The sequence below is a fragment of the Callithrix jacchus genome, chromosome 2, assembly GCF_049354715.1.
Source record: "Callithrix jacchus isolate 240 chromosome 2, calJac240_pri, whole genome shotgun sequence".
Lineage (NCBI taxonomy): Eukaryota > Metazoa > Chordata > Mammalia > Primates > Cebidae > Callithrix > Callithrix jacchus.
The window spans coordinates 92,525,046-92,547,173 of NC_133503.1; the positions used below are offsets into that span (position 1 = coordinate 92,525,046).

Genomic DNA, 22,128 nt, shown 5'->3' on the forward strand with positions numbered 1-22,128 from the left:
TGTTGATGAGCCATCTGTATACATTCTCTAGTAAAGTGTCTGTTCAACTCTTTTGTCCATATTTTATTGGGTTGTTTATCTTTCTGTTGTTAAATTTTCACTAATTTTAGTGTATCTGAACTCTAGACATTTTCAGCATATGTATTACAAATGTTTTCTTCTAGTCTGCAGGTTGTCCATTAATTTTCTAAATTGTATATTTTGACACACAGAAGTTTTAATTTTTGGTGAATTCTTATTTATCAATTTTTGTGGTTATTGCTTCCTTGTGCCTTCTAGGAAATTTTAACTGTACATATTCATAAGATATTTTTCTATTCTGGCTTTATACTGTTCACTTTTTTGATTAGGCCTATCCTATCTAATTAATTGATTCTTCTTCAATTATTTTTTTTTCTGTATGTACTGTGTGTAGGGGTTAAGGCTCCTTTATTTTCATATCCACATCTAGTTGTTCTAACACAACTTGTTAAGAAGACTTTTCTTTCTACATTGAATTACTTTGATATCTTCATTAAAAGTTGACCAGGTCAGTGGAGGTCTACTTCTGAGTTCATTATTCCATTCTGTTTTATTTATATATCCATCTTTATGTCTGGACCACATGTCCCAATAACTGTAGCTTTATAATAATCTTAAATTAAGGTAGTATTAATCCTCAAACTTTGGGTGTTTTTCAAGATTGTTTTACGTATTCCAGTAAATATGTCTTGGTGTTTTCACATATATGTTAGAATTAGCGGCTTGATTTCTACCATAAAATAGTGTCTTGTTGGAGTATTTTGGAACTGTGTCAAATCTACAGATCAATTTAGAAAGTGTCATAACTAGTTCACCAATATGTCTACCTAACTGTTGAAACATTAGTCATTTTAAATGCCATTACAACAAAGTCCCAGCCAGTATCAACCTGAACAACCACTTTAATTCAGTCTGAATTTCACCTTGGTCTCTCTTCTTCCCACCCTTCATAGCTTCTCTCATGCACTGCTTTTTACTACATGCTTTTTACTACATTTATAATACTGCTTTTTACATCAAGATGGAGATCAAGCTTAACACTAATGTCAAACCGAGTTATGGGGCTGCTTATGGTTAAGGTTCCCACATAGTATTTTGAAATAACCAATGACCTACGGCTGTATTCTTATCCAAAAATGTTCACCTCTTCTTGAATATATTAACTCAGTAAAGAGACATGATCAACATTTTTAAATTTTTAGCTATTTTTCAGAGTTTTATTCACAAGATTATGTTTTCCAATCTGAGATCTTAATTGCTATTGCTCTTTTCTGTACAAATCTTAAGAAAGATTAGCAGTTAATGATACTGAAGATGAAATCAACTACACCTTCTATTTCACTTAAAGAGACAAACAGTTCATTCCCATTTAATTCAAATAAAAGCCTTACTGTGTGACCTACCCCATATCTGTGAACAACAACTCATATCTAAGCTTTAAAAAAATTATGAGTGCTGTAAGAAAGATACAACTTACGTTGCAAACAGACTGCCTTAGAACTGTCTTATTTACTTACATGGAAGGTAAGAGAACACATATTTTTTGCTTCTTGATGATCAGAATCTCTCTTAATAAATACCAAAAACAAAATACATAATTTGACAATTCAGAGACATATCTAAAGCTAATTTTCAGTTCAGTATTACCTAGGTATAAAGGAAGAAAGAATGTAATTGCTGCCTTTATGTTATGTGGTGAGGGTAATACAAGGATTTCCAAAACACACTTTCAGTTTCCCTCTGTCATCTTTTTAAATGATCTGACACTCTTTCTAAAATGTCAGGTTACCAAAAAGATAACCTCATACATATAGAAGTCATTCATTCATTCATTCATTTAGTCATCAAATTTCAAAGTTATTAGAGTATCTAATCTATGTCAGACACTGTGCTAGGCCTTCAGGTTAAAAAATAAAAAAAGATATGCTCATTGTCCTCATGGAGTTTGTATTATTCAGAAAGGGACATATACTGAACAAATAAATAAACAAAAACAATCATTTTAGTAAGTGCTTTGAAGGAAATTATCAGTAGCGATGGTAGACAAAAAAAAAAAAAAAAGAAAAACCGTAAGGTGACTTTAGATAAGTTGATCAGAGAAGGAATATATGGAGGGGAAATGACATGCAAGCTAGTCTTAAAGAATGAGAAAGATCTGGCCATGAGAGTATTTTGAATAAAGAAACAATTTTATTATTTACTTTTGTTATCTTCAGTAAATGTTTTAGGAGTCTGCTTTGAAGATCCTCAAGGTTCCTGATAGTAGTTAAAGCTATAAAAATGAGAAACAGGGTAGGGGACAGGAAAATGTTTTACTTAAAGCTAGCTATGAAGCCCTATGGCCTTTCTTTCAGCCTCAGTCATCAATACCACCTGTGTTAAACACACTGTGCATGGTCAGTATAAAAGGAGATTTGTCATTTGCATCCACCTGAAGTCCCAGAGACTTGACATAGTCTTAAATATTTGAGGATTCTACAAACTGACTTCTGCTAGCAACCCAGATTAGTTTCAAGAATCTTATTTTGTTGGTGTTTTTAAGTGGTTTATGCAATGCAGAAATAGAAAGACTGAGCAGAAAAAAAAGCAGATGATAAATCCCATTGTACTCTTCCAAAGAATGAAGCAAATCAAAATGCAGAGTCACTGATCTGACACAGGAGTACAAAGAGATGCACTCACTTAAAAGCGATAAATTTAATAACAACTCATAGTAATATATTTTTATGCTTAATACATTACCAGGCTTTCATATTTTATGGAGAAATAAACTGGAGAATAATTCTCTTTGCATTTTTATTTATTTAGCTCAGAATAATGAATTTTTATGTGGCTGAACGGCTGCCTGGACATATATAAATTTCAGTCATATTATCATCTTGTTACAAAATTCAAGAAGCAAGATATTGAAAACAAGGAGCAGATGCAGAGATTTCAAAGCATCATAAATATATGTGCACATTCTAGTTTATATTTAATATAGTTATAGTCCACAAAGTCTGTTTTCCCTTTAATCACTTAAGATGTTAGATTTATCTTAATCTTAAGTCAATCTTAGGTGTTTTTTTTAATCATGACATGATCACAATAATAATAAACTTCATGTATTTCAGTCATTTATAAACTCAAGACACAATTCCATGCTGAGTTTTAAGATACTCATAATTAAGTAATTACTTGGTAATACTTTTGGAATAGGAAAGAGAAAAAGGGGACATATGGATTTATTAATATAACCACTTATTCTATACATATAAATCTTTTTTGTCTTTTGACTATTTCAAGGGATTTAATGGTGTTAAAAACATTTAAACCTGAACTGCCAATTCAGAAGATAGTTCTTACTTCAGGAGAATAAAACGAGAATTTTAAAAAGACATCCAAGAGTTTCACAGATGACTTCTTATGCCCTGACAGACATTCCTATGTCCATGAAAAGCTGGGAAATTATGTGGTATGGATAAGAAGAACTAAGTAGGAGGGGTGAGAGCCTTGGCCCAATTTTCTTTAAAAGATAAATAATTTTTTAAGCTAGAAGAAACATTCTCATGCATAAATTATCCACAGCAGTTCCACACAAACTGTTGACTCTAGAACTCTTTGTATCAGTCCCTTATATTATAAGGAGCATGTATCAGAAACTAAGCCAACTAAAGTAGTCCCCTCTTATCCATAGGTGATATGTTCCAAGAATACCATGTTATCAAACCCTGTATACAGTATATGCAAGAGGTGATCTGGTAGTAAGAGGACCACTGTGTGACCAATGGGCAGGGAGTGTGCACAGTCAAAGGTATGATTCATGTCCAGGGTGGGATGGTGCTAGTGAGATTTTTATCACATTACTTAGAACAGTGCACAATTTAAAACATATACATTGTTTATTTCTGAAATTTTTCATTTAATATTTTTGGACCTCAGTTGGTCACGGGTAACTGAAACTGCAGAAAGCAAAACCATGAATAAGAGAGGACTATTGCATGAGTCTTTTTTTTTTTTTTTAGTTCAACTGTTTTTTTAATAGCAAAACTTATTTGATGAAGAAAGCAGCATGCTGATTTACATTCTGATATAAGCTTCTCATTTCATTATTAAATAGTAATACTCATTTGGCAGATCAGAGTCTATCCACAGACCACATTTTTAATTGCACTGGTCTAGAGAAAAATTCAAAATCATGATTTAGAGTGGTGGTTGCAAACCATAAAGCCTATAAATCAGGAAGAACATCACATGTGGACTGCACCTGTTCCTGGTGGGAGTCATTAGGCTAGTGAAACCCGAAAATATCAAATGTAAATCCCAATAAAGAGAAATAAAATGTTATAACAGTAAAGGACATGTTTTACATACACACAACTACTGAGAAGCACAAACACAGCTACATACCAAAAGGCCTCAAGAAATGGATTACTCACTCTACCAAGAGTCACTTGGAGCAGAACAACAATAACAAATGAACAAAAACAAACAAACAAACAAAAACTACATGGAGGAATATGCATTGTTAGTGGGGTCATTAGGTGAGGTTTTGGGCTGAACCTTTTAATATGAAGAGACCCAGAGAACAACAGCAGAGCCCAGCTCTGGTAGCAGGAGTCCTGGGCTATTTGTTGTGTCCTCTCTGGAGTAAAAGGTAAAGGTATTTTCAAGAACCACATTTAACCATGGCCCAGGGCAGAAGAAGAGATTCTAAGCCAAAGAGAACACAGAGGGATGAGGTGAGACTGATCCCCAGAGCCAAGGTAGAGTTAGATTTGATGGGTACTTTTGAGGAAAGCAGAAACTCACTAGGAAGAAAAGCAGAGTTTTTGCTCACTAGAGGGAAGACAGAAGGAATTGTATAAAGAATGCCAAACATCAGGCACTTAAGCAAGGAGGATGTATTCATGTGTTTTCACACTGCTAATAAAGACATACCCAAGACTGGATAATTTATAAAGAAAAAGAGGTTTAATGGACTCACAGTTCCACATGGCTGGGGAGGCCTCACAATCATGGCAGATAGCAAAGAAGAAGCAAAGGCACATCTTAACATGGTGGCCAGCAAGAAAATGTGTTGGGGAACTATTCTTTAAAAACCCATCAGATCTCATGAGACTTATGCACTACCACTTGTACAGCATGACTCAATTACCTCCCACAGCGTGCCTCCCACAACACATGGAGATTATGGGAACTACAATTCAAGCTAAGCTTTGGGTGGGGAAACAGCCAATCCATATCAGAGGAATGGAGGAAGAGTCTGGGTGCCATTGTAAAGACTGGAAATGCAAAAGTAGGACAGAGGCTCAACTGTGGCTATAAAATCTTCAATTTATAATCTTTGATTTTTCAATAGTATTTTCAAATAATCTAACATTGTTAAAAAGAGATATGTGTTTAGTCTAGGACCAACCACAGGAGGAAGCAATTTTGATCCCTCTATTTTGTTTCTCAAATGTAATTGAATGGCATCTGATGACTTCCCTAGTTTACACTGTACACATTCCTAGATAATTTTCTCTCTTCCCTGGGCTATCCTTTGAAATTCTGATTCTATTTACTATCAAAGGGGAATCACAAAAGAGACCTAAAAAAGTTTGATTTAAGTAATCAACTTCCTAAGATCATTTTGACTTTATTATAAACAATAGCCTCTGGGAATGAGATGAGTTTGACTTAGAGGAAAAAAGTAACAACGCTCATCTCAAATATGATTTTGTCTTATAAAACAGGATTACGGAAGTTATAATTCACCTCAAGGATGTAAAATTCCCAGTTATATTGCTGGTATTAATTTATTACAAATTTTTTAAATAAATTACATTAAAAAATTATATTTATTTTCATCTTCACTTGCCTCTCTCTTATCTCCCTCCTCCCAATAATAAAAGCAAGAGGAATGTATACAATACACCCCAAGCTGATCAGGTTGGTTCTTTCACACTGCCCTTAATATTTTCCCTTTTTATGAAAGACCTGACAAAAACTACTCAGACAATTATCCTGACGAGAGGGACAGCTTCTGATGAAGCACCAGGGGAGGGAATATATCTCATAAACAACCTCACTCTGTCCTCAAACTCATACCATTAGCTCTGAAGGATGAGGCAACTAATTATACAAAAGGCTGTTGCCAGAATTTTCAACATGCTATAAAACTTTAAATATAGGGACTGACAAAATGAATAATAAATTCTTTCTCTACTTCACATATGGCCTGCAATCATGCAGCTGAATATTTCAAAACAATGGTGCAATGAAAACTAATATAGAGCAGTAGCCTCTTGGGTCCCCAGGGTGAGGGATACTGAAGACTGTACAGATATTGAATGACCAGGTGGGTGATGCTGCATCTCCCATTGCGCTCCAGGGCCATGGAGAGAGTTGTGCTAACTCAATGTTATAATTAGAGGAGACCTTAGAATTACATCAGGTCTGCAGAGGCAGTAAAGAATACAGTTTTGTCCATATGTATTGTCTTTCATTTTTGATCAATTTGAACACTAAGCCTAAATAAATAAGGAATTGGGTACATCTATTTCCCACATATCAACTCTGTCTTTTACCATGCTTTGTTTCTGTTTTATAAAGTTGGAAGAAAAAGTATATCATTTACTGTAAAAAAAAAAAAAAAAAAAAAAAAAAAAGCAGAGTTGAACTCCTGACTTTTCTAAACAAGATACTGAGGCATACAAAAAACCTTCAAAGATCTTATCAAAAAAGCAAGTAAATAATCATAAAAAGTGTGCATTGTATTCAGGGTGACTATTTCTTTGAATAAAGTATTTTCTACTGTTTGGTGGGGGACTCCTATTACTACAGACCATAAATAAGAATTGGCAAACTTGGCGAAAAAATACTAGTTGTTTTCTCAAAAAGGAGCAAGGTGTTGGAAAACAAGAATGACAAGAACATATTGAGGGAACTGGAATATTATTTTAAGTATATTCCAAAATATTAAGATGAATCAAAGTAATTATTGCCAAAGGTGAATCACCATTTTTAAAACAGTGAATGGGCCTTATCAGTAACGGAATATTTTTACTCCCATCCAGCAGCTGTGCTGTTGCCTGTAGTGTCAGAGAGCTGGCCCCTATTATGGTTAGTCAAGCAGGTAGTGTAGCACTAGGGGAAATTATCACAGAAGGTAAAAGTCATTGTATACCATCCCGGTTTGATCTGGCTTTAGCTGAGATGGGCAGATTGATGCCTAATATTTTTGCCTTATCAAATCCTGAGGCTAAAAGGAAAATAGGAGGTATTTAATCCAACTCCCCAACTGATGTTTTATTTCCCTTTACATTATCATGGCCAGTAGGTAGCCATGCACAATGAAACTTTTTTGAATGCCTTAAGTAACAGGGAATGTAATATCATACAAGGCCACCTTGCCTCAGTCAGTCATCATTCAAGTTCCTTCTAAATGAAACATATACAGAGAGTAGACTTAAAATCCCCTTGCTCTCTCTTGTTCATTATCTAAGTGGTCATGAGATATAATTGTCCTCTTAAAAACTATATTTTATTTAACAAAATTATATTTTATTATGGAAAAGCATCTCCCTTTCTTACTAAAATTCAGATTACTGGAAAAGAAAAGCCCTAGGAAGTCATTTTGCTTCTGGTTAGAGATTGAGCATTTGTGTACAAAATTAATTAGGCTCATTGTAACCCACCTGGAAGGGTTGAAAAATACAATTCTCAGCAGGGAGCATTGTAGGAATAAAGACTGTCTCAGTGACTGGATTATAGATGCCTTGGCTCTTATTATTTTCTGTTATAGAACCCTATCGGTTTGATTTTTTTGTTCTTGTTCAATGACTGCTACTTAAAATATCAACTAGAAAGGTAATCTCCAGAACGGTGCTTTTATTGTTTGAAACTCAGAAAAACAGCAATATGATCTTTCAGCCTGTGTGTGTTGCAAAAGCTAGGTCACTTTCTTGGGCTTGAAGGTCAGTTTCTCTTTATGTTAAATTCCTGTCTTTAAATGAAGAAGAAAAGCATGGAAAGGAAGCCGAAGCTTTGACCCACAGAGACAACCTGTGCAGTTAACCAGTGGACCCAGCTCTGGTTTAAATTGAGTATCCAGACATCACAATTTGCTCCTTTTCTAAAAGATTCTTAAACACAAAGAGAAAATGAGGACAGAAAGGTAACAGTAGATACAGCAACAAAGATACATACAGGCACAAGAAGCCTGGTAGGGCAAGTTTCTGGAAGCTAATTTGCCCTATTATCCTACAGGAAGCAAGGTTGCCTGTCTACTGAAAGGACACAAAATGAACTGTGTGGGAGAAATGAGAGACATCCGCCACAACATTCAAAATGAATAAGAGAATACAAAAAGTGAATGGAGAAAAGGCTGACTGAGTAGAGGGGGAGAAAACAATCAACACTTATTTTGCAAAGGACAAATATCAACTTCAGAGTGGAAAATACTGAAAGTATTTTATTGATGGGATCATTATGGTCTACTGCATTGAGGATGTTCATGTCATCCAGTATTAATTTGGAGAACTATATCATGAGTTTAGTTCAAAAACATTGGTATGCTTACTCTATGCACTGGTCACTGGTTTTCATGCTGGAAATATAAAGGAAACTAATGCATAGTCACTACCCTAGAGTAAATTGTATTCTGGAGACTATCAGACCATATACAGTTAATTTCAACTTAATGTGTTAAATGCTGTAACAGCACCAGAATGGGAATTCAGGCCAGACTAAGGGATCAAGGAAGATTTTCCAGAAGAGATAATGCTTGAATTGCCTTTCATCTAGATCAAAGCTCAACCCTATTTAGCTCTGTGCTATAGGGCAACAGGCATAATCCCTCTGAGCATGCTTCCTCATTAATTAAAAATGGGCACAATAATACCAATCTCACAGGTTTGTTATGAGGATTAAAAGATTAAACACAAGAAGTGCCTTGAACTCTACTTTGTATGTTATATTGGAAATGTTTGATAAATCTCTTTTCTCCTACTCCCTATAAAATGTTAGTGCTGGAAGGAGCTTGAGGTATGAATGAGATTTTATAAATGAGAAAGGCATGGGCACAGATCTTGGACGATTTGCCCAAGGTCATACCAGTCAGCCACAGAGCAAGGTCTTCTCACTCCTAGCTTAGGACTAACTCCACAATACCCACTGTATTATTTCCATATATTAGTATGATGATTAATGATAGGAATCACTCCACAGGAAAACATATGCAACATAAATATGGAGACACTGAAAAAAAAGAGAGAGCCTATAAAAGTAAAATCTGTGCAACAGTTCAGCAATAGATTTTAAAACCAACTTAAAAAGAAACTTAAGTCAGAAAAAAAAAAATCAAGTGAATGTAAAATCATACACTAAAATAACATAACCGAACAATATTTAAGATTTAATTGAGTCATTTTAAACAACTTTGGATATGAATGAAACCAGTGTGAGTGGGCAATAAACATGTTAACATTAAAATTCTACATTTTTTTTTAAAGATTCCTTAAATTGTTTAGATGAAAAGCAGATATTAAAATTTTCATCTGGGCTGGGCGCGGTGGCTCACGCTTGTAATCCCAGCACTTTGGGAGGCCGAGGTGGGTGGATCACAAGGTCAAGAGATCGAGACCATCCTGGTCAACATGGTGAAACCCCGTCTCTACTAAAAATACAAAAAAAAATTAGCTGGGCGTGGTGGCGCATGCCTGTAATCCCAGCTACTCGGGAGGCTGAGGCAGGAGAATTGCCTGAACCCAGGAGGCGGAGGTTGCGGTGAGCTGAGATCGCGCCATTGCACTCCAGCCTGGGTAATAAGAGCGAAACTCCATCTCAAAAAAAAAAAAAAAAAAATTTCATCTGGTGAAACCGAATAAAAACTCTAAAATCATTGAGTCCAATTTTTGAGTGTTTAGAGTTCATCTCATTCAGGGTTTCTCAGCTTGGCACTGTTTATATTCTGGACTAACAGGGTTTTTTTGTTTTGTTTTTGTTTGTTTAGGCGTGTTTTTTTTTTTGTTTGTTTGTTTGTTTTTTGAGGTGGAGTTTCGCTCTGTCACTCAGGCTGGAGTGCAGTGGCATGATCTCAGCTCACTGTAACCTCTGCCTCCCGGGTTCAAGCAGTTCTCTGCCTCAGTCTCCCAAGTAATTGGGACAACAGGCACCCACTACGCCCAGCTAATTTTTGTGTTTTCAGTAGAGACGGGGTTTCACCATCTTGGCCAGGCTGGTCGTGAACTCCTAATCTCTTGATCCACCCACCTTGGCCTCCCAACGTGCTGGGATTACAGGCATAAGCCACTGTGCCCAGCCTGAACTGACAGTTTTTTTACTTCTTTGTTGGTAGGCTGTAACGTGGAATTATGCATGCAGCAGCTTCCACAGACTCCACCCAAAAATGTCAGTAGCAACCTACCCACACCTAAGTTGTAATAACTGAAAACGTTTTCAAGCATTTCCAGATGTCCCCTGCAGGACAAAATCACCCCAGCTGAAAACCACTGATCTAGCTGAATGCTCTATCCACTGCAGGAATTCATCATTTTTCAATATTTTTGAAAGATAGTCAAATTCTGACCAATTCCAGGATTAGAAAAAGCCTCTAATTATAAGGCGTTCAATCTCCTATCTGAACAGCCCTAACCATTTGAAACATTATACTCAGATAAAATCTGCTCTTGTATATTTTTCTACTAACCATATACATTTTTCCCTCTAAAGAAACATCCAGAACATTCAATCCCTTTTATTCTTTAAAATATGTGAAGGCAATCATCATGTTCCCTTTAATTTTCTCTACCCTAAACATTTTTCCAATTTCTTTAACCCATACTCTTGTCAAATGCTTTCTGGATTTCTTGTTATTTTTGTCTTCATCTTCTGGGTGCTATTTTGCCAGTACTCCTCACACCAGTGTTAGTTTCATTACCCCATCATTGCAGATAAGAGAATTGAGAACCACAGTGGTTATCTGGTTTGCTCAAGTCCACATCAATAGTTAGTAAGGGCTGGGACTAAGGCTGGGTCTTTTAATTCTCAGTTAAGGACTTTTGACTATACACATAGCCACTTATACTCAAACAGGCAAGCAGGCAAGGGTTGCTGAATGTAGGAGGAGTTGTTCCTCTTTTTAATCATTGGTTCACCCTGGACCAGAAGTTACTCCAAAATCAACAGGAAAGTGGCAGTGAAGGAGTAGCACACATCCTCCGTTAATATTCTTTCAGAATATTTAACACCTCCCATGGGAGTCAAGCTACTTCAAGAAATCACATAAACTTAATCTGTTCAATTTCTTCATCTCTAAATTAGATATAATAGTGGCACTTGCTTCTTAGTGTGGTGTGAAGAGTAAATAAATGTTAAGTAAATGTTGTTATTTTTCTCCCAGCAACTACACTGTGTGCCATGGGCATACTGAATAAAGAATCAGTGTGATGGAAGACAAAGGGCTGAAGAACCAGTCAAAAGAAAAAATGAGGTATACGTACAAAATACAAAAGCATATTTCAGTAAGTCCAGCCTTGAGATATGCCAGTTTCCCTGGGTAGCACATCCTGGGTATAACCAAGTCTGCTTTTATACAGTTGTCAAGGAAAAGCTAGAAATTCAGAAAATTTAAAAATTATAATGGGAGTCACACATTAGTAAATAGTCATTTCTATTGCTTTTGTTTTCTCAAACCCTTTTGCTGTTGTTTTATTTTTGTGTGGTTTTTTGTTTGTTTGTTTGTTTTTTTGAAGGAATAAGTTTTCTTTGATGGGTGGCAGAGGGACAATTTCCCTTAACCCACATAAGAAAACAAAGACAAATAGCCTTTGCTCAGAACCAGTTCATTTTATCTCTGACTTGGGAAGCTTCTTCGTGCAACTGATTGGATTTGCAAAGTGTGATTCTATTCTGGAGGATCATTGATTACTATTTTTAAGCTGGTTTGCTCCATTTCATGTGTTAACGTATTTATGTGGAAGGTTTTCCAGAGTGAGTCTTCCCTTCTCCTCAACATACGAAAATATTTTTGTTCTTTAGTGGGATTAAATTGGTCTGTGTGTGAATCTCTTAAGACAACCTGGACCAAACTACCTCTTGAAGTTTTCTTTAGGGACCCTCTTTGCTTTTGTACACTGCCTTGTTTTAAAGCCTCCATTATGTTATGAATGCAACTCTTGATTACTCCACCTTAATAGGCTATTTCCCTGCTGTCACCTTCTGCACAGGAGGCCTGCATGAAAGCCAGGCATAGCTTCAGGAAGGAATGTGCAAGAATCACCTGGTGCCAAGTCATTATTTTTCACACTGTGCCATGCTGTTGAGGAACAGACCTTTGCCACTTAACCCCAGGCCTTGGTGGTTCTTAATTAGGTTGCCCAATTTGCTTCTAGTACTGGAGGCCTTTGAAGTTACTGACAGCATGGTCTCTGATGCACTTGGAAAGTAACACTGGTGAGATGTGGCTTGTTTGACAGGCTGGGTTCCTACATACTGGAACTATAATAGCACATGTGTCTGTACACATTGGGCATAAGTCAAAGGACAGAGAGGTATATCAAAGTACTAGATATGTGTACAATATTAGCTGCCCATTGTAAAACTTCCTTCTGATCCTGGGGGAATCCCATGTTACTGGAGTCTTGGCAGGAGACAGGGTCCTGATCCCTGACCCTGACAGTTAGGGCACAGACATATGGCCTAGAATCAACCAATGAGGTGTTCCTGCTCAGGACTTAAAACCTGGAAAACATGCCACCAATACATATATTGTTCACAGCAAAGGCAACAGAGTGGAAAAATCAGCCACAAGGATAAGCAACATTCTAGGGCAGCAAAGCCTACTATGATACTTCGGATCTTTCCTGTGCCCTGACCTTGACTGGGTTTTTCTGTTGCTTAGAATAACTCAACTATGCTTCCAGCTTCCTTCTATCAATTTTGTGAATTATTCAATAGTCTCTAAATAAAAACCCAGCATCGTTTCACCTCTGACTGTCTGTGTGACCTTGGACAAGTCATTTCAGCCATGACCATTGGCAGATGAAAAGAATAGAAGCACTTGCCTCTATGTTCAGTTGAAATAATTAAATGAGAAACAGTAAGTTGCTTACACGATGGCTGAGACATAGTAAATGCCAAATGAATGTTACCAATCCTACTTTTTTATTACTAAATTTATGAATGTGTATTTGTATATGAGTTTATTTAATCAACATATCTAAGCTAAAGACTCTTTAGAAATAAGATCATACATCTCTTAAATTTATTTATACATTCAGTTAGCCCACAAACATTTATCTGAGAAATTGTCAGGCACTTTGGAAGGAAAGAAAAGGTAGTCAAAAAATCAACACAGTTTCATTCCTCAAGGCAAAATAGCAGTTCAAAAAAACCTTACATATCAACGCAGGCTAGGAAGCAAGGAGTGTACTGTCGGAGAGTGCAAAGCAGAAGGGCATAACTTAACCATGTAAAATCAGTCTCAAGGCAGAAGGGGAACACTGAACTGGAATCCGAAAAATGAGTAAGAGTTAATTAGCAAAGACTGACAAAATGAGCATTCTGGGCAAAAGTAACCGCAGAACTAAAGGCGCTGTGGCAGGAAAAAACATGGCATGTTAAAGGACAAGGGACAAGGAACTCTGAAGTACTGAGAAGAGAGTAGTGCAGCAGGGGGCTTGGGGTGCTGGCCCTGCAGATGACATCAGTGTATTTGAAATATCCTAAGAATGATGAGAAAGTATTAAAAAATCCAAGAAGGGTCATTGCCAAAGCAAAAATCCGTTAGGCTTTAAACTTTTGAGTTGGTGCTGGAACAAGTTAAGACTTTTGGAAACTATAAGGATGAAATGATTGTATTTTGTATGTGAGAAGAAGAATGTGTGATTTAAAAGATCAGGCGTGGACTGCTATACTATGAATATTTGTTGCCCACAAACCTCATGTTGAAACTTGATCCCCAATATCAAGATGAGGCCAAATTAAGGGTGTTTGGGTCATAAGGGTAGATCCCTCATGAGTGGTTTGGTACTGTCTTCATGTTAATGAGTGAGTACTTGCTCTGTTAGTTCCTGTGAGAGCTGGTTGTAAAAAGAGCCTGCCACCTACCACCCCTACCTTGCCTCTTCTTTTGCCATGTGAGCTCTGGGCACACCAGCTCTTCATCACCTTCCTCTATGAGTGGAAGCAGCCTGAAGCCCTCACCTGAGCAGATGCTGGCACCATGTTTCTTGTGCAGCCTGCAGAACTGTAAGCCAAATTAATATCTTTTTTTAATAAGTTACCCAGTCTCAGGTTTTCCTTTATAGCAACACAAATGAACTAAAACAGTCATCCAATAGTTTTGCTTTATGAAATGTTCACTCTGGCTACAGTTTGAAGAATGGATTGGAAGGAACAATAAATGGTTATAGGGAAGCTACTTAGAAGGCTCCTACAGGAATCCAGATTTAAGACACTGGTTGATTGAATTAGGTACTAGAGATGGAGATGAGGAGAATTGTATAAATTGAGGTATTCAAGTTGACCAGATTTTGGGTGGGTTGGCTATTGGAGTAAAGAAGTAGGTGGCATACAACCCTCATTTCCCCAAAGTTTCCCTCCGAGTTTTCAAAACGGAGGCCTGGTGTGCTTGAATAGAAACTGAGTATGTTTCTTTTTTTTTTTTCTGCCCACCCTCCCCAAAACTGAGTACGTTTCATGCTCAGATAACTTCTCATACAACAATACAAAAATACTCCTAAGACATTCATCGGCAGAGTGCTTTAACATTTACGAAGTATATTCATATTCACTTTTTTACTTCATTTTTACTGAGGCAAAAGAGAGGTAAATAATGCTTTGTTTCTAGATGGCAAATCTAATATGTCCCGGAACTGGGATCCGGGCCCACATTCTCTGCTTCATATATTCTGTTCCACACAGGAAGAATTTTTTTCCTATCTGAGTAACTCAAAGAATGCAAACAGACTTCTTCAACAGATTTGCTTTCACAAATACCTGTTTTTTTATTGAATATCACATTTAATGAACATCTATGTTTTCCGTGATTCATCAAATTTATTGATATTACAGACTTGCTAGCTTAAATTCTTACATTGTATCTGCAATGTTAAGGGAAAAAAAAATAACCTGAAATGGCAGTTTTCTCAATGAAACTTAGACAATTAGGTTCAGTTATATGTAAGAAATTAAAACAAAAGTTTTCCATAAAGGCAGTAAATAACAGAACAACTTTGGAATCATAAAAATCCAAGGGAATTCTAGTTCTCCCAATTTCTAGTAGCCAAGTGATGTAGAGCAATTCTCTGAGCTTTTTTTTAAATTTGCAAAATTTATATAGCCAACTTAAGTTTGATTACATAGCTATATCTTGCTACGGTAGCTGCAGAAGACTAAGCTCTCAATAAATGGTAGATAAAATGAGGGCTGACACCTCCTGTGGGACCATTGTGTAATTAAAAAATGATTATCACATAATCGAAGGGCAAGTAAAGGATGAGACTTAACATATCATACTGTCATTTCTGAGGAATTTGGGGGTAGTTTCAGGGTCAGCTTATGAATCTGAGAAAAAAGCCTAGATGTTCCTGAGTGAAGCAGAGTTACTGATTAACACTTTCCTTTCTTTATGTGTTAATTATTAATTAGTACTATATTGGAGACACAGAGCCAGAATCCCCAGTCCACCTAAACTAATTTTATCACCACAAATTAACCTCTAAACTGAATAGTCCACACAGAGATCAAGAGGTCATCTAGGGCAAGTCTGGCTCTTTTAGAGTGATACAATGTTAACATAGACTTTCAGATCTATGAGGAAATAAAATGGTCCTCATAATTTGAAAAAAAAATAGGGTATCCACTTCATTTCTAGACATTGTTGTCATTTTGAGATTCTGGTGATTACTAATTTTTAAGGCTCTAACACAACAATCCTGCCACTGATAACTATAATTAATCAAAGAATAAATAAAAATCCTAGAATCACTACCTCTCTTATATTCATTATCTAGGAAATATAGAGATACAGCAACACATACAACTGGAGTGTTGAATTTTCTTATACAACTCAGAATCCAAGACTGCAAGATGTATTAACAAATGCATTTCCACAAAATATTTAATGAGTATGTAATATACCAAAAATTATACTAAGCATTCTTGATATATGTAAATTGATAAGATACTATCTTTACCATCAAGGAGTTCCTGGTATAAAGGGTGAAACAGAGACATGGGAGGAAATTTTTGTAAACTGTGCATCTGACAAAGGTCTAATATCTGGCATCTACAAGGAATTTAAACATATTTACAAGAAAAAGACAAACAACCTCATTAAAAAGCGGGCAAATGACATAAAGAGACACTTTTCAGAAGAAGGCACATATGCATCAACAGATATATGAAAAAGAGTTCAATATCACTGACCATTAGAGAAATGCAAGTCAAAACTACAAAGAGATATCATCTCACACTAGTTAGAATGGCTATTAAAAAGTCAAAAGATAACAGATGCTGGTAAGGTTGTGGAGAAAAAGGAATGCTTATACACTGTTGGTGGGAGTGTAAATTAGTTCAATCATTGTGAAAACCAGTGTGGTGATTCCTCAAAGACCTAAAGACAGAAATACCATTTGACCCAGCAATCTCATTACTGGGTATATACCTAAAAGAATATAAATCATTCCATTATAAAGACTCATGCACATGTATGTTCACTGCAGCCCTATTCGCAATAGCAAAGACATGGAATAAACGTAAATGCCCATCAAGGTTAGACTGGATAAAGAAAATGTGGTATATATATGCCATGGAATACCACAGCCATAAAAAAGAAAGAGGTCATATCCTTTGGAGGGAACATGGATGGAACTGGAGGCCATTATCCTTGGCAAACTTACACAGGAACAGAAAACAGAGAATATCACATGTTCTCACTTATAAGTTGAAGCTAAAAGAATGAACACATGGACACAGAGAGGGGAACAACACACACTGGGGCCTACTGAAGAGTGGAAGGTAGAAAGAAGAAGAGGATCAGGTAAAACAACTAATGGGTACTAAGATTAATACCTAAATGATGAAATATCTGTACAACAAACCCCGATAACACATGTTTACCAATGTTGCAAACCTACACATGTACCCCTGAACTTGAAGTTTTTTTTTTCAAAAAGAAATGGTTAATTATAATATGATGCATTTGATGTTTTCATAGAAGCAATTCTCTAGCCTAGAAACAATGTGAGGCCAGAAAACATCTCTTAATTTATTTTATTTCTTCAAAGTTCAACAGAGTACAGCCCATATAGCAGGTACTCAAGAAAAGTTTGTTGAATGCACACATGCATGCATGAAAAAATCAATTGCAATGATTGAGGCATCATGAAAAAGTGCACAATGGCTCACTACTTCAGGACCACACACTATGCGTGTCCCTGACGTGTATCTCAGGTTAGAGCTCACAGCTTTGTTACCAGATTATCTCTAATAAGTTGCCCTACTGAATACTTTCATGGTGTTGGCAAAAACACCTTTTCTTCCCCTCCTCCTCTAGATGATGAGAATCCTGGTTTGCAACAGCTGGGCAGTAGTATGTAATCGACAGCTTGGTGGAGTGCATCTTATCTGGTCCCTCATGTCTCAGGAAACTGATTGACAGAGAAATACCTAAGGAAACTGAACAAAATCTATTGTATTTAAGAATTGCCCTTTAATATTAGATAATTTCTCTATATTATTTTAAAAAATGCATTTTGTTCACATTTAGCCAAACCTACTTTGCAGCTTGAAGGGAAAATAAGATAGTCGTATTTTTATACTGAGAGAGGCAGATAGCAAAGAGAAGATACAACTTTAGACACTGTCCTTTTTACCAGCTATGCTACCAGTGACATAGAAGAGATTCATGTACATAATTTGAATAAAAGATTAAATAAATAAATGAATGAGGAATGAATGAATGAACTCTAACTTGGCATGTGAGGAAAGTCTCATATAGAAGACCAGTTATACATTGTACACGAGAAAATCTTAATTTCTGATACTATCAGTCTAACTAAAATAATAGCAGATTCTTTCTGCACATCTCATAGTTTCCTAAAGAAATCAGGCATAAAACCACAATTTATAGATACATTTCTGTTCAAAGGGGTCACATGTACTGGTTGCTTAATTTTCCTGATAGCAGAGGAGCCTAAAGCCAACTTTGATTTTCAAGCCCTGTAGCAAATATAAGTAAATTTGCCATATGGTTCTGTCCATTTTTGTTCCAGATGAAACAAATTATGCCCACTATAGTTACATCAGATAGAGATGTCATTATTCTTAACCCAGGCTGCACAGAATAATCACCAAGTAAAGTTTTTTTTAAAGGCTATTATAAGCCCCATCCCAGACCAATTAAATTAGATTCTCATGGGACAGGACCTAGCCATGTATATTTTTTAAATGTTTCCCAGGGACTTCTAATCTGTGGTCTCAACTAAGAAATACTGAATAAACTCATTTACACCTCCTGGCCAGCCAGGATGCAGGTGCTAACAAATGCTTCCCAAACTTCAAGGTGCACACAGGTCACCCAGGGACCTTGCAAAAATATAGATTCTGATTTAACAGGTCTGGGGTAGGGCCTGAGATTCTGTCTTTGCTAACAAACTCCAAATGAGGCTATAATGTTGCTGAGCCAACTTGTTATTTGTTACACTGCAAGTAGTAAGGTGTTAAATCACTCATGCACCAGGACCTCCTACAAGTATTTGAGGAAGAAATGTGGTTCATGCTGCTGATAAAGACATAGGCAAGACTGGGAAATCTACAAAAGAAAATAATTATTGAACTTGCAGTTCGATGTGGCTGGGGAGGCCTAACAATCCTGGTGGAAGGTGAAAGGCACATCTCACATGGCAGCAGTCAAAAAAAGAAGAGCTTGTACAGGGAAAATCCCTTTTTAAAACCATCATCCCATGAGACTCACTCACTATCATGACAACAGCTCAGGAAAGACCCACCCCCATAATTCAGTCACCTCTCACTGGATTCCTTCCATGACATGTGGGAACTGTGGGAATTATAATTTAAGATGAGATCAGGGTGGGGATACAGCTGAACTATATCAAAATTAATCTCTGGAGAGACATCCCCAGGGGTCACATGCAACAGGCACACAGTAAGATCCTGCATAAACATTTTTGCTGTTGAATAATGAAGACTTACAAACCAGTAAATGGCCACAGCTGTCAGCTCCCCAACCAGCTAGCCTGTTCCATCTCCCACGAAGCCCCACATGCCACAATCAATTCAGCAACTCAAGTTTGAATACCTGCCACATCAGGGAACCTCTAGGATTCTGCTTCAGCACTAATGACTTATTTTTTGTTCTGACTGGTCAGAGTGTTTGCTGAATTGGCTATTAAATCTTTTAAATATCACTCTTGAGCACCATACCAAGCTATGATCCCTGGATGGGTCAGACCTTGAAAACTGTCTGATTGCTGTCTTGAGATTGTGTTATATTGAAAGATGATCTATTTCATCACTAATGTAGGTGAATAAAAACATGAGATCAGCAAGATCTCATGACAATAGACAAATTAGGTAAAAAGATATGAGTTAAGGAAAACATTGGATCTAACAAAAATGATATGATAACAATGATTTAATATGCAAGTTCACCACAAACAGGCTGACTAAATGAGAGAAACCCCTTGGTTCAATTAAAAACTAGAGACTCTATGATATTAAAAATAATTAGAAATTTGCACCACCGTCATCAACAGAAATCACAGATGTAGCCAAAAAAAGACAGTTTCTCTGTAACAAATAATTGCAATTATCATATGCATTACAATAATCAGTTACTATAAAGTGAAATATTTAGTTTTAAAAACATATTTAGGTCGATATTTATTCAGGTACAATTATTTATCATTTTAAAACCAATTTTCCAGATTAGTAGCTTTAACTATGTCTCTACATGTGTAAAAACTTTTTTAAAAAACTAAAAAAAATTTTAGATTTTTAACTTCTGCATATTTCTTTTAAAATAGTCTGACCAGCCGAGCGCGGTGGCTCACGCCTATAATCCCAGCACTTTGGGAGGCCGAGGCGGGTGGATCACAAGGTCAAAAGATTGAGACCATCCTGGTCAACATGGTGAAACCCTGTCTCTACTAAAAATACAAAAAATTAGCTGGGCATAGTGGTGCCTGCCTGTAATCCCAGCTACTCAGGAGGCTGAGGCAGGAGAATTGCCTGAACCCAGGAGGCAGAGGTTGCGGTGAGCCGAGATCGCGCCATTGCACTCCAGCCTGGGTGACATGAGCGAAACTCCATCTCAAAAAAAAAATTAAATAAATAAAATAAAATAAAATAAAACAGTCTGACCAAGAAATAAAACAATAACAATAATGAGAAAACCCAAAACAAATTGAAGATGTATGCCTTGGGTTCTTTAAGACACATCTGAGAGAAATAATTCTTGTCAACTCCACAACACCTGTTGAACAGAATAAACAAGGATAGACTCTCTGTCCTAATGCCACAGTATTTTTATTAGTTTTACCTCTCTAGTGTACCTCATTGGGGCCACTGAATCACTATAAAGTATTGCATGAAGACTGTGTGCTTTTCAAGCATCTTAAAATATATCCATTAGAGTTGTAAAGGGCATTTCCATCAGTCTCCTCATACTTGTAGATGTACAGGTTTAACAAGCTGTTGCCATCCACTATGCCATTATGCTGACTAATCTTTGTTTTACTTTCATTTACCTCAATTTGTACTCTGTCTTGAATTTTTTTTAAGTACAACAGAATTACTAATGTGATTTCTGACTTCATCTTTTCCTTTTCCTGTGGATCTAAATCAAATACTGTGTCATTTTTAACGTACTTAACAAAGGAGGTTTTGAATCTCAGAAACACATATGTCTAATTATCTGTAACCAAAAAACTGCTTTCCATGTCTTTCTCTCTTTCCTGCAAGGGGCATCCCCTCTCGCTTGCATGTCTAATATCAGGACCTTAAAATCCTCCCACCATATGTCAGAGATATTTGATCTTTTTCTGTCTAAGCCTGTGGTGGGCTTATAGTTCACACTGTCTGCTATGTCTGATTCCTCCTCAGGGGAGTCTGATTTCACATTCTAACTGCTCTAAATAGGCTTCAGAAATAGTTTCTTCTTGCTAGACTAAGAAAAGAACAACCATGAAGAATGAAAAGAAATAAACAAGCAGTGGTCCTACACTAAACGACACAGACCTCTGCCTGGGCAGCTCCATTATCTGACTGTCTATAGCTCTTCCACCCATGTCCTTCCGTTGTGTGATAATCAATCATGAATACAAGCAGAAATACAGATTAGGCTTGCCAAAAGTGGACAGATGGGACCAGTCAGGACACAGAAGCAGGTATTTCCAGCCCTCTGCTTACTGCACACAGAAATTTATTGGAAGCCTAAAATGTGGAGCTTTCTTAGCAAACCTATTAAGAAAGTGTTTTTAAGAATGTCATATAGAATACAAAACAAATTCCTTAGGTTTTGTAAATAATGTATTCAGATTCAAGAGAAACATCCCAGCAACCTGAAGCTCTTCAACATGACAGCAGCTTCCATTTTTCTCTTCATTTGTTCCTAACTGTTCTCTCCTCTTGGTGGGACTGGCAGGTGGTACCTCTCCTGCTGCTACTTGCAATGAATGACCCTGTGATGGCAGATGAGATCTTTGTGTATTCTGGCATGAAGGGATTTTTTGTTCTGTTTTTAACCTTAGCAGAGGCTAATTTAACCACATATCGCCATCTTCAAATTACAGACAACTGGGACTTCTAGTGAATAATTTTTTTCCCCCATTGGAAGGCCCAACTACCTGCCTGTGCAAATTTTGAAAGGTATATTTTAATCCCCAGCAATAGAAACACACTGACCAAAGCAGTATTCATGGTAGCCCAGAGATGCGTAAGAAAAAGCCCCTGTTCAAGATGTGCTTCCTGCTGAGATGGGAACAAAATCATATGCGAGATATTAAAGACAATAGCTGGGTCTTAAGGAAACTCAGCATAGTATAACTATATTGACAGAAGACTAGAGGGGCTGAGCAGACCTGCAGTCAGTGAAGTTTTTAAAGGCAGCGGTACTCT

At 36.7% G+C, this 22,128-nt stretch overlaps 1 long non-coding RNA gene across 1 annotated transcript in view; it reads left to right on the plus strand.

Annotated features, from left to right (window-relative positions):
• LOC118151410 (uncharacterized) overlaps positions 1–22,128 on the plus strand; it is a 55,296-nt gene that overhangs the window by 19,323 nt on the left and 13,845 nt on the right. Inside the window, exon 2 of the long non-coding RNA XR_004739681.3 lies at positions 11,387–11,476. This is a non-coding gene — a long non-coding RNA (uncharacterized LOC118151410). The remainder of the gene's footprint in view (positions 1–11,386; positions 11,477–22,128) is intronic.